Here is an 11,822-nt window from a genome sequence, read left to right as displayed (position 1 = left end):
AAATAGAGGTGGGGAAATTTGTTGCTTGCTTTCTGTATGCAGACGCCAGGGAAAATATTTGGAATATTTGTACTTGCTGATGACGACACAGGGAGATTAAAACATTTCCATTTTTTATTTGTTATCCTATTAATATGGATCATGAGATTACTTCTAGATATCTTGTATTAGTCCTAAGAATTATTATGGGAAAATGGCTGCACTCTCAAGCTTTCTATTTACCAAATGACAAAAATACACTAATTTAACACAATTTTTTTTTTATGGCACCGAAGGAAGGTTCTGTTGATTCTCACATCCTGATTCCCTCATATTTGCTATGTCAGACTTCAACACCTCAGAAGTGGAAATTTCTACCTTCTTCCTGATTGGGATTCCAGAGATGAAGACAGCTCACAGTTGGTTGTCTCTCCCCATTTGCCTCATGTACCTCCTTGCCATCCTGGGGAACTGCACCATCTTCTTTTTCATAAAAACAGAGAGCTCTCTGCATGAGCCTATGTATTATTTCCTCTCCATGCTGGCAGTTTCTGACCTGGGACTGTCCATCTCCTCCCTACCAACCATGCTGAGAATCTTCTTATTTCAATGACGCAGGAATTTCCCCCAATGCCTGCTTTGCACAAACATTTTTCATTCATGGATTCTCAGCTATGGAGTCATCACTACTTCTCATCATGTCCATTGATCGCTTTATAGCCATCTATACCCCTTTGCGATATACATCTATTCTTACCAGTGCCAGTGTCATTAAAGTCGTCCTTGTATTTGCTGGGTTAAGTTTTTTCTTCATCCTTCCTTTCCCCTTTATTCTAAGGAGGCTGAAATTTTGTAAGAAAAGCCTTTTATCCCACTCCTACTGCCTCCACCAGGATGTCATGAAGCTGGTCTGTTCTGACAACAGGGTCAATATCATCTATGGATTTTTTTGTGGCTCTTACACCTATGACAGAATTGGTGTGCATTTCTGTATCTTACATGGTGATATTGAAAATTGTTCTGGGCATTGCCTCAAACAAAAGCTGCCTCAAGGTCCTCAACACTTGCACCTCCCACTTCTGTGCTGTACTCATCTTCTATATACCTATTGTTACCTTGTCTGTCCTCCATCGGTTTGCCAAAACTGCCTCTCCTGTTATTAGAATCGTTATTGCTGTTATCTTCTTTTTGTTTCCACCCCAATGAATCCCATTGTGTACTCAGTGAAGAGCCAGTAGATTAGGAAGCTGCTCTGGGTGAAGTTATGTGAGAAACAGCATTGATGGGAAATTTCAGCTGCAAAGAAAAACCAGCTCAGCTGGCACTTTCTGAACAAACATAGGGTTCCAAGAATGAGAATGGAAGAATAGAGATTGAACACAATGATACACTGCTTTTTGCCAGCAGGCCAGTATAATTTCAAGATACTGACATAATTAATCAGTACTAACATTCTAGATTAGATGCCTTGAGAATTAGTGTGGTATCATAATTGCTTTTAACTATTTTTGCCACCTTTTCCATTTTTACTTGTCTCCACAACCAAGTATATAACTATCAAAAACAACCACAGCAACACAATGCAAATAACTTGAGAAATTTTTAAATTTATTACTCTAAAAGATAAAAAAAAGTGTTCAATTAGGAAAAAGCAACCAAAAGAGTAGTTAACTCTGGCAGATCAGCAGTGACTGAAGTGTGCAGAAAGAATAAACACACACACACACACACACACACAGGGTCAGCATCTCCTAAACAAGTGTGTGTATATGTGCATGTTTAAGTGTGTATGCGATCAGCAATTCAAATAAACAATTAAAAATGCCTCTGTCCTCAAGTCCTCTGAAACATCTGGTGATTTGAGGTTCCCAGACATAAAGATAGCTCGTTAATTGTATTTTCAATTGTTTGCAATACATTCAGAATGTAAAGATATATGGGAGGGTATGGGAAGATGGAAGTGTAGGGGCTGCAGGACTCAGTCCTTCCATCAAAATGACTATTACATTGGCAGCAACAGTGTGATGCAACTATTTTGAAACTCTAGAAGCCAGAAGAAGACTGTACAGCATCCAAGGAAGAGCACAAGGAAGAGGTTAATAAACTATGGTACAGAACAGTAAATTACTCTCTCTTCTCAGTGGCCACTGACACCTATCCCCCACTCTCACAGCAGGCCACTGTGGGGTCCAGCCCCTAGCTAGCTTGCTGATGTCAGAAAGGCACTTAAAAACATCTTCTTCTTCCACAACACTGGTGTGGGCAGGGCAGACCATCGATCTTGGTGTTTGATCAGTGGATTCAGTTCCCCCAAGACCTGGTTCTGATGGTGGCCACTGTTTCAGCCCACCCTGTCAAAGGCCTCCATGGAGGAGACTTAAAGACTCTACCGTTCCTCAGGGCTGTGGGACAGTTAACTGAAGGTACATGAGAGACAGTTAGTTGAAGGGCTGCATTTGCTACACAGGCCAACAATGCTCAGGTTTGGAGAGCAGTGGAGGAGGATCTTGGCACCTCCCGAAGGCACTCTGGGGCCTGTCAGTTCCCCCTTCTTGGGTCCCTGGCCCTGTCACCACTGTGGGACAGAAACCTTAGAAATTCCTCTCTGGTATGACCCTCCTCCCAGAATTTGTCCTTCAGGCAAAAGCAGTTTGAGATGAGCAAAGGAAGGTAAGAAACTGTAGAGGCAGACAGCCTGCAGCAAATGCTTGTCTTCTTAAATATGTTATTTGTATCTCTCAGAAGGGAAAAAAAGACAATGCAAAACAGAGAATAGAACTACAGACATGGGCATTATAAGTCAGGCATTATTTATAAAGCAGCTTCATGATTCAAACCAGAGTTAACCAGTCATAGTACAGTGTGGTGTATAGCGTCATGGCATGGTATCAAGTTATTAAAAGAGAAAGTGGATCCCCATTATGCAAATCGGAAGACGTGTATCCTTAAGCAGAGTCCAAGGAGTCTAGAGAGCTTTAAACACTGGAAAAAAAATTAACAAAATCTTGCTAATCCAGATGCAGGTTATGTGCAACATAACCAGATTCTTCTGCTTTACATTATAACCTATCATATTTTAACTTCCCATTTTTTCTTAAATTCTCTTCTGTAGCTTCCCTCTCCCTCTCCCTCTCTCTTTAAATCACCTAATCCTCTGTGAAATCAATGTCTATATTCCACCTTCCTATTCTACAAAATTAATCCACCCTAAACATCAATGGGCCTTAATTCATTTATTGAACCATCAGCCTCTGGCTGTCTCTGAAAGCAACCCATACTCTTCAGATCTCCTCCGAGGGCCACAGTCACAGGGCACAACAGTGACTTGCTGAATATTTTAGTGAAGGAATGAGTGAATGTAAGAGAGCTAAACTCTAGCCTACCAATTAAGAACCAATGCCAAAGACTCAGAGATAACTGCATAACCCACTATCTGGGACCAAGAGCAGTGTAACTCAGAATGAGGACTCTCATACAGCTATGCACTAACACTAACACACAGGACTAGAGAAACAGAATGTGTGGGAATTTTAAATTGCAGTGAAATCAGGCTGGCATCTAGAAGCTGGCAAAGAAATAAAGCCCAATGTGGTTTTTCAGGCAGCTCATGGAAGTCACAAAAGATTAGTACTCTGAGGGTCATGGTTTCTATTTCCAAAAGAGCTAAGTGAGAAATGCTGAAATTTTCCCGTCTCTCACCATCATATATGATTCTACTGAAGCTTTGCAGGGTTGCTTGCTTCTGCTATCCTAACCTATGGTGTAGAAACTCAGGATCATCTGGCTAAATTTCCATCTGAAGCACTTGTTCAATGCTCAGTTTGTCTGAATGGTAGTGGGCTGCAGCCTTTTCATTTCCCATTCATGTTCTCTTTCTGCATGTACCAGAATCAGTGGTGAGAAGAGACATCACTAACTTCTATGGCATCCATCAACAAGTCAAATCTGGACCCCGGAACAGTAATTGAACACTAATTGAGATTCTTGGACTAGGGAATATTCAGTTTTTGGATTTTCTCTTCTTTGCAGTGTGCCTGGTGGCTCTACTGGGAAAGATCATTTTATAATCATCATCTCTGCAGAAAGCAATTTGTATTTCTTCATGGCAGTTCCAGCAGACACTGATATAGGGATCTGCATATCCACTGCTCCCAAGATGCTGGTCATCTTCTGGTTCAGCTCTTGTTCCATGGCCTTTAATTGATCCTAAACCTAAATGGGCCTTAACTCATTTAGTGAACAGTTATCCCTGGCTGTCTCTGAAAGCAACCCATACTCTTCAAAACTCCTCAGAGGACCACAATCACAGGGGACAACAGTGACTTGCTGAATATTTTAATGAAGGAATGAGTGAATATAAGAGAGCTAAACTCTACCCTATCAATTAAAAAACCAACACCAAAGACTCAGAGATAATTGCATAACCCAGACTTTGGGACCGAGAACAGGATGCATAGGCACTTTAAATTGCAGTGAAATTGGGCTGGTATCTAGAAACTGGCAAAGAAAAAATGCCCAGTGTGGTATTTCAGGCAGCCCAGCCTGGAACTCATGAAATTCACGGAAACTAGTGTTCTGAAGATCATGGTTTTCATTTCCACAAGAGCTAAGTGAGAAATGCTGAAACTTTCCCATTTCTCACCATAATATATGGTTCTACTGAAGCTTTGCATGGTTGCTTCTGTTTTTCTAATATGTGCATGAAACTCAGGATAATCTGGCTTAATTTTCATCTAAAACACTGAACTTATTTGTTCAATGCTCAATGTGTCTGAATGGTAATTTCTCATTCATGTTCTCCTTCTGCAGGTAAAAGAATCAGTAGTAAGAAGAGAGATCACTAACTTCTGTGGCATCCATCAACAAGTCAAATCTGGACCCCAGAACAGTAACCCTAATTGGAATTCTTGGACTAGAGAATATTCAGTTTTGGATTGGTTTTCCCTTCTTTGCAGTATACCTAGTGGCTCTACTTGGAAAGATCAAATCATCATCTCTGAAGAACACCATTTGCACCAGCTCAAGCAGCCACTGATGTAGGAATCTGCACAGCCACTGCTTCCAAGGTGTTGGCCATCTTCTAGTTCAGCTCCTGTTCCATGGCCTTTGATAAAGCCTGCCTAGCCCAGCTCTTTTATGTCCATGCTTTGCGGTGCATGAAATCTGGCATCCTGTTGGCCATGGTCTTTGTCCAATATGTTATTCTTTGAGGTACATCTCCTTCCTCACACCTTTCATCTTGTGTTGCCTGATGGTGGTGGTAGCAATCATAGCCACCATGCTGGTAAGCCAGCTACCCATTTTAGTCAAAAGACTGCACATTTTCCACTCCACTGATACTGCCCATTCTTACTGTGAACACATGGCTGCAGTAAAGCTGGCTGCCAAAGGCAAATGAGTCAATAAAATATGTTGTCTCTTTGTGGGTTTTACAATTCTGGGAATTGACATGATTTTTATCCTTGTCTCCTACATCCTGACTTTCCAGGTTGTTTTCATCTACAACAAAACGAGGCATGATTCAAAGCATTTAACATGTGCACAGCTCAAATTTTCATGTTCCTTGAGTTTTACATTCTAGTCTTCTCCTTTTTCAGCCACAATTTGGACATCTGCCAACATTCTTTGGTCTACTATGTAATTCCTTGTGCCACCTGTACTCAACCGTATTGCCTATGCTGTAATAAACAAGGTAATCCATAAGCAGGTGGCACAGATTTTTTTTTTTTCTGAATTATGGATCCCAACAGTAATCTTTCCAAGGTATAATCAAGGAAAGAAAACATTTTCTTCCTAGAGATGGAAACAGGTTGAACTCTTGTGTGCTCCATGTTTGGGGATTCACATCATCATGCTCAATCTTAAAGACATTTATTTCACAGACCACAGCTATAGGATGGCGTGAAGTGTATTTGGGTTAAGACTGATATCTCTCATGTTATTTTATTTCTAAGTTTTTCTTTATCATTTCTTTCCTTTTATTATTTCTTCATATTTAGTCTGTAGCTCTTTTGTTTCATGATAAGGAAGCTTATGCTACTGATTATAAAACTTTCTTCTTTTGGAATACACGTATTTATACTAAGAATTCCCTTTAACCATTGTTTCTGTTGCATCCCACAGTTTTTGATATCCTCTATTTTCATTCTCATTTGGTCTACAATATGTTAAGTTTCATTATGTCTTCTTCCCTAACTAAAGAAATCTTGACACGTGTATTGCTTAATTTCCAAATATTTGAGAATTTTCTGATAACTTTTTTGTTATTGAATTCTGGTTTAATTCCACCGTTGTATATTCTGTGTTACCTCAAAACAAATAAATACACACATGTAAAAACATATGTCCTAAAATGTGAAGAATGAGAAAGAGAAGAGAAAAATTTACTAAATGTAAGTAAAAATATGGAAATAATAAAGTAGCAACAGGGATTAATGAAAATAAAATAAAGGATGCATTTAAAGAGGCAAAAAGCCAAAAACAAGGCAAAAACAACAAAAAAAGGAAAAACGGACTATAAATTGCTCTTATGAGAAAAGAAAAAATGGATAGATCCACATGCTAAAGACATAACAATAATGGTATATCATGAATTAATTACTGACATTGCATTCAACAACATAAATAATATACACAAATTCCTTGAGAGACACAGATTAAAAACACTGACAAGAAATACATATAAGATGTGAATAACCCTAAACCTATAAAAGGAAATAATTCCTCATCAAAACCTTTCATTTAAAAATCCATAAATTTATCAAACATACATAGCTGTTATGAAAAAAGAAAAATGGATATTTCCACATACTAAAGACATTAAAACAATAATTGCATATCATGAATAAATTATTGACATTGCATTCAACAACTTAAATAATATACAAACATTTCTTGAGAGATACAGATTAAAAACACTGGCAAAAAATACATAAAAGATGTGAATAACCTTAAACCTATATGAGGAAATCATTCTTCATCAAAACCTTTTATATAAAAACTTTTTTAAAAGCCACCATTGAGAGGAAGCTTCACTCATGAGTTTTATTAAACATTTTTAATCAATAAATTCTACCAATATCAAAACAAACATTTCAGTAAATACAGGAGAAAAGAGTAGTCTCCAGTCTAATTTACTAGGCCTGCAGAACCCTGATTCCAAAAGCTGGTACCAATGATATTATAAGAACAATATCCATCATGAAAACAGACCTAAAAATACTTATCACAAAATTAGCAAAACAAATTCATAAATAAATAAAATTATAAATCATAATCAAGTATACCAAGGCAAAATTGCTTCGACATTGTACAATTGACAATGTAATAAACTATAAGCATGTATTTAAAAATGAAACAGAAAACTATATAACGAATCTCAGAATATTCAGGAAAAAAAAGTGATGACATTCCTGACAGTTTCAATGAAATTTGAGAGGTAGTCTACTACAACTCTATGGCTGACTTCAAGATCAGAAAGAAAATTCAAGGATGTCTGCTTCCTTATTTATTCCATGTGGCACTGAAGGTCTTAGTGAAATAAGTCAAGTGAAATAAATAAAATATGTAAATATGCTCAGAAGTTTGCCTGAAATGTGTATTCATCTTCATATTTGAAAGATATTTTCATTACTATACAACCTTAGATTATTTCCCCATTGGCATTTTTAAAATATCATTCCACTGTCCCTCTATTTTTGTTGAAGAGCTACCTACCAGTCTTCCAATGTTTCCTTGAAGAGAATTAATCTTTAACTTTGCCTGCTCTCAAGGTTTTACACATTCAGTCTTATCGAAAAGTCTCTGCAGTTTCATAATTTTTCTTGTATATTTAAATTTTGCTTTTTTTAGCTCATTCTAGGTAATCTAAAATAATAATTCACCTGTGATTATATTTTACTATTCTATTAGCTTTCTTTACTTTTTGGTCAGTTATCTTTAATAAGCCTTAAAACTATTGGTTAGATGGTGATAATTTATTAATACAACATTATGAATATTCTGGATGATATCATCTTTCTCCTAAAGGTGTTGAATTTTCTGTAATAGGAAGAAAGACATTTAGCTCCTCAAGTTGATATTATTGAGAACTGTTTTCAGGCTTACTTAAATCTTGTATTTAAATTTTGCCCTTAATCTTGGGAATTAGCCCTTATTCCTAGCATGTGATCCTCACTGACAGAGTGAGCATTTCCCAGACTTTTAATTGTGAGCATGATCCCAGGTCTTAACAGAGAGCTCACGGTGTTTACCAAGGCTCCTCAGGGTTTAAAATCCATATACTAGTTTCTAGCAAGCATTGTTTGTTGAAATATTGGCTCAGTTCCTTAGCCTTTCCACTTCTGTTTTCTGCTAGATTTCATGTGTGTCACCCTGTGCTTGCACCACTTAGGAATTAATCAACAACTTCAAGGGGAGGTGATTAGAGATGTTGGTGCTCACTTTTCTCTGGTTTTCTTTTCTCTGGAGCTTTCACCTCAATATTTTCACTACTTTTTCAACCCTTGATTCTGATCTCTCCCTCTCAGTCCAGGAAGAATACCATTATCTGTTGAGTTTCATTTCCACTTACTTATAATTGGAATCATGTGGTGGGAAGAGTTCAGGGACACTCAGGGCTCCTTTACGTTCCTCCCTTCTCAATAATCAGAACCCCTCAATTATTATTGCCTGTCTTGATTCCTTTCTAATACCTTCAAACATTTTTTCTGTAGATTTTGTCAATTTTATAATAAATTTCAATGTCTAAGTACTAGAGCTTTAGGGTCAAGGGAAGTTTGGGAAAAAAAGAATGCTGGAAGACATGCACTACTAGATAACAAGATTTGTTATAAACATGACACAGACACTGCCCTAGTTCCAAAGAGCTCTCTGAACTATAGTGCTTTTTAATTGTTTGTTAGAAAGGCAAAGGATTGAGTGGATCAGAGTTCTGATGATGCGAGTGTTTCTCCTCAGACATTTCACTTTTCTTCCCAACTTTAAATTCTGCTTTCCCTGAGCTTATGAAGCAGAATTTGCTTGGGGATAAAGAACACCCTGAATTCCCCAGTTTAGTTTTATCAACTCTCTATTGTATATAAATTGTTATAAATTATATGCTGCTATGAGATTTTTTTGTAAACATGATTCACTTTGAGCAAGCACTCTGCATTCTTCTTATTAATATTTTTTTATCCTTGCTCAGCTGTACACATGAGCAGTTGATTAGCTCTTTGTCTACAGATCAAAGAGCTGTCTTCAGTATGATCAAATCAGACTCCTCTTCTCCTAGTAGACCTCACTATGCTTTACCATTTCACCCCATGGTTCTGATCTGTGTACTGTTATTTTATGTATTTGTAGCTCAGGATATTTATCAAGGATTATCTAATGCCATAACAAATAATAACCAAATGGTATATACCGCTAGTGATTTATTTGTAATAAACTTCCTCAATATAACCATCTCTCCCAAACAAGTTTGTGGAAGTTATACTGAGTTTCATAAATCATTCCACCCTGCAACACTTTGTACTATATGATTAAAATCAATGACTTTCTAAGCACAGAATGTACAGAAATGTTCAGTTTCTCAATTCTTATAAGTGACCCACAGTTGTTGATTTTTAACTACTCAATTCATAACACCTTTCAATTTTTTATTCAACAATGCAATAACATGAGAATATCGGTTAATGATAAAGATAGTAAGTGCAAAGTATACCAAACATTTCATTATGAAAACCTGAACATCCCTGAAGTATATAGTAAAATGTCATAAAATAGCATCATACTCTGCTAGTTATATTTGGTATTACATACAGAGTGGGATGATATTTCAAACAAGAGGAATTTAGAAGTTGACAGATTTTCTTTATTAGCAAATAAAGTAGCAATAACTTGAAACTGACTTCATCTATTGATGAGGTTTAAAATATTATGTAAAGATCCAACATAGCCATTACAGATCTATTACATTATCCACTGCCCTCTCTTTCAACACTGCAATTTGTCTCTGTAGCAGTCTGAATGCAAACATGAGAGAGAAACCACTCAATACTTTGAATAGGGAAAATTTAATATAAACAATTACTAACTAAAACAGGGGATTGGAGTAATGAAGGACAGGCTAGTAGGAAGTAAAGAGACTCTAATGAATATAGGAATAATCACTACCCTTAGGTTTGAGATAGAATGCCCAAGAAAAAATGACCCTCTCCCTGGTCCTTAAACCCAGACCTCATTAGCAAAGGTACAATCTTGGATCACTGAATGACAGACAAGTCACTGTGTTGCTGCTCCAGTCACACTACCTGGAAAGACCCTGCCTGGAGAAAGGAACCCGAGCTGATGGAGTCTGCTGAGTGAGCACATTGGAATTCAGCAAGCAAAACTCTCGTCCTGCAAGGTCTCTCCAGTGCCCTCTCTTACAAAATATAGCATGTACCACCTGACAAAGAAGAAACACTTTAAGGGCCAAGACCCATTTTTATAGCATAGGCAAAAAGGTGAATTTGAAGCTGAGAGGCAACCAATTGGGAACGAATGCAGTTTATATGTAAATTTGAATATGTGACTAATCTGACAAATAAAGTATTATGGTATTGCCTTTTCCCCACTCTTTATTTCTCTCATGGATCCTTTAAATAGATATATACTATGTATTTCTTTGAATATATATCATATATCTACTAGATATAAAGATATATACATAGGTGTATCAGTAAGGATATAGACACGGATATATCATTAAGGTGTCAAGACCTCCCCCACCACCACACTTCACTTTAACCCCATCCATTGCCTTTTCAAGTCAATATTTTACCACTTAGGTCATTCCTCTGTATAGATGGACCTAGTGTCCTCCATTTATTCATCAAGTATCCCACTTTATGATACATTCAGAGGAGTGCATTTGCTGGGTTGGTAAACTGACCTGATGATGTCCTAGATACTGATTATTCACTAAATTTAACCCCATCCATTGCCTTCTCAAGTCAATATTTTGCCACTTAGGTCATTTCTCTGTATAGATGGATCTATTGTTCTGCATTTATTCATTGAGTACCCCATTTTACGATACATTCAGAGGAGTACATTTACTGGATTTGTAAATTGACCTAATGATGTCCTAGATACTGATTATTCACTAGCGCAGATTCCCTTATACTTCAACCCATAATTTCAAAAGCAAGTAAAGGCTTCATGGAAGAGAATCCCAAGGGTAAAGTGGATGAGTGCAGAGACAGAGGATTAGAGGGTTAAGGAAGAGAAGACTCTTAAGTCACTGCAAATTCTTTGGAAGTAAAGAAGGACTTGATTACCAGTTTTCTGTTTTCTCCCATCTTCTGTCAAGATTGTGATCTTGGGTAATGCTGCCATCAGTTTTGAGGAGAAACGGTTTTTCTTTTGTCTAAAACAAATCCTTATAATTATAATATGCACTCATAAGAATTCTCACAGTTTCATGCCTTCATGTGCTTTCCAGAACCCTTTAAACATAGGTATACTCTCCAAATATCATTAAACATGGAAATTATTGTCTAGGCTTCTACATTTATTATACCCTGGGCTTTGCCATACTGAAAAACCTTTGAACAGTGAAGATCCGGCTTTTATCATGACATTATTTCTAAAACACATGCTAAACTAAATAATTTGTTTATAAGAGAAGAAATTATCATAGTGACAGGGCATAAATTCCAGAGAAATAATAGCAGGTGACCAAATTGAGTTTAATGAGGGAAAGTTTTTGAGTATTTGGCTCTTAGACTAGGATCTGAATAATATACAACTTTAGGTCATATACTCAGAGGAAAAGAGCACAAAGTTCAATCAGGATGAGCAATCATGACACAATG

The 11,822-nt window shown here is 37.0% G+C and overlaps 2 pseudogenes; both read left to right on the top strand.

Annotated features, from left to right (window-relative positions):
• The first annotated feature begins 319 nt into the window (after positions 1–319).
• Positions 320–1,217, top strand: LOC119538166 (annotated as a pseudogene).
• Positions 1,218–2,305: 1,088 nt separating this feature from the next.
• LOC119537125 lies at positions 2,306–5,682 on the top strand (annotated as a pseudogene).
• Positions 5,683–11,822: the final 6,140 nt, after the last annotated feature.

This window comes from Choloepus didactylus, chromosome 6 (assembly GCF_015220235.1).
Source record: "Choloepus didactylus isolate mChoDid1 chromosome 6, mChoDid1.pri, whole genome shotgun sequence".
In the NCBI taxonomy this organism is placed as follows: Eukaryota; Metazoa; Chordata; class Mammalia; order Pilosa; family Megalonychidae; genus Choloepus; species Choloepus didactylus.
This window is presented reverse-complemented; position numbering and strand designations above follow the sequence as displayed.